The sequence below is a fragment of the Arachis ipaensis genome, chromosome B6 (genome assembly GCF_059453495.1).
Source record: "Arachis ipaensis isolate K30076 ecotype BB chromosome B6, ASM5945349v1, whole genome shotgun sequence".
NCBI classification, from domain to species: Eukaryota; Viridiplantae; Streptophyta; class Magnoliopsida; order Fabales; family Fabaceae; genus Arachis; species Arachis ipaensis.
Window position 1 is genome coordinate 120,739,244 of NC_142441.1, and position 1,146 is coordinate 120,740,389.

Below are 1,146 nucleotides of genomic sequence, written 5' to 3' on the forward strand. Positions count from 1 at the left end.
AATTTCGAACAAGTAAAGGAGATGGCAGCCGAACCCAACAACAATAATGCAAGGAGAATGCTTGGTGACTTTACTGCACCTAATTCCAATTTACATGGAAGAAGCATCTCCATTCCTGCCATTGGAGCAAACAACTTTGAGCTGAAACCTCAATTAGTTTCTCTGATGCAGCAGAATTGCAAGATTCATGGACTTCCATCTGAAGATCCTTTTCAGTTCTTAACTGAATTCTTGTAGATATGTGATACTGTTAAGACTAATGGAGTAGATCCTGAAGTCTACAGGCTCATGCTTTTCCCTTTTGCTGTAAGAGACAGAGCTAGAGTGTGGTTGGACTCTCAACTCAGAGATAGCCTGAACTCTTGGGATAAGCTGGTCACAGCTTTCTTAGCCAAGTTCTTTCCTCCTCAAAAGCTGAGCAAGCTTAGAGTGGATGTTCAGACCTTCAGACAGAAGGAAGGTGAATCCCTCTATGAAGCTTGGGAGAAATACAAGCAACTGACCAAAAAGTGTCCTTCTGACATGCTTTCAGAATGGACCATCCTGGATATATTCTATGATGGTCTGTCTGAACTAGCTAAGATGTCATTGGATACTTCTGTAGGTGGATCCATTCACCTAAAGAAAACGCCTGCAAAAGCTCAAGAACTCATTGACATGGTTGCTAATAACCAGTTCATGTACACTTCTGAGAGAAATCCTGTGAGTAATGGGACGCCTGTGAAGAAGGGAGTTCTTAAAATTGATACTCTGAATGCCATATTGGCTCAGAATAAAATATTGACACAGCAAGTCAATATGATTTCTCAGAGTCTGAATGGAATGCAAGCTGCATCCAACAGTACTCAAGAGGCATCTTCTGAAGAAGAAGCTTATGATCCTGAAAACCCTGCAATAGCAGAGGTAAATTATATGGGTGAACCTTATGGAAACACCTATAACCCATCATGGAAAAATCATCCAAATTTCTCATGGAAGGATCAAAAGCCTCAACAAGGCTTTAATAATGGTGGAAGAAATAGGTTTAACAATAGTAAACCTTTTCCATCATCCACTCAGCAACAGACAGAGAACTCTGAACAAAATACCTCTAATTTAGCAAACTTATTCTCTGATCTATCTAAGGCCACTGTGAGTTTCATGAAT

At 40.2% G+C, this 1,146-nt stretch overlaps 1 non-coding gene across 1 annotated transcript; it reads right to left on the reverse strand.

Moving 5' to 3' along the window:
- Positions 1 to 420: 420 nt before the first annotated feature.
- LOC148562505 (small nucleolar RNA R71) lies at positions 421 to 528 on the reverse strand. Its single transcript, XR_015888249.1, has one exon. It is a non-coding gene; the product is annotated as a small nucleolar RNA R71 (small nucleolar RNA).
- Between the last annotated feature and the right edge of the window lie 618 nt (positions 529 to 1,146).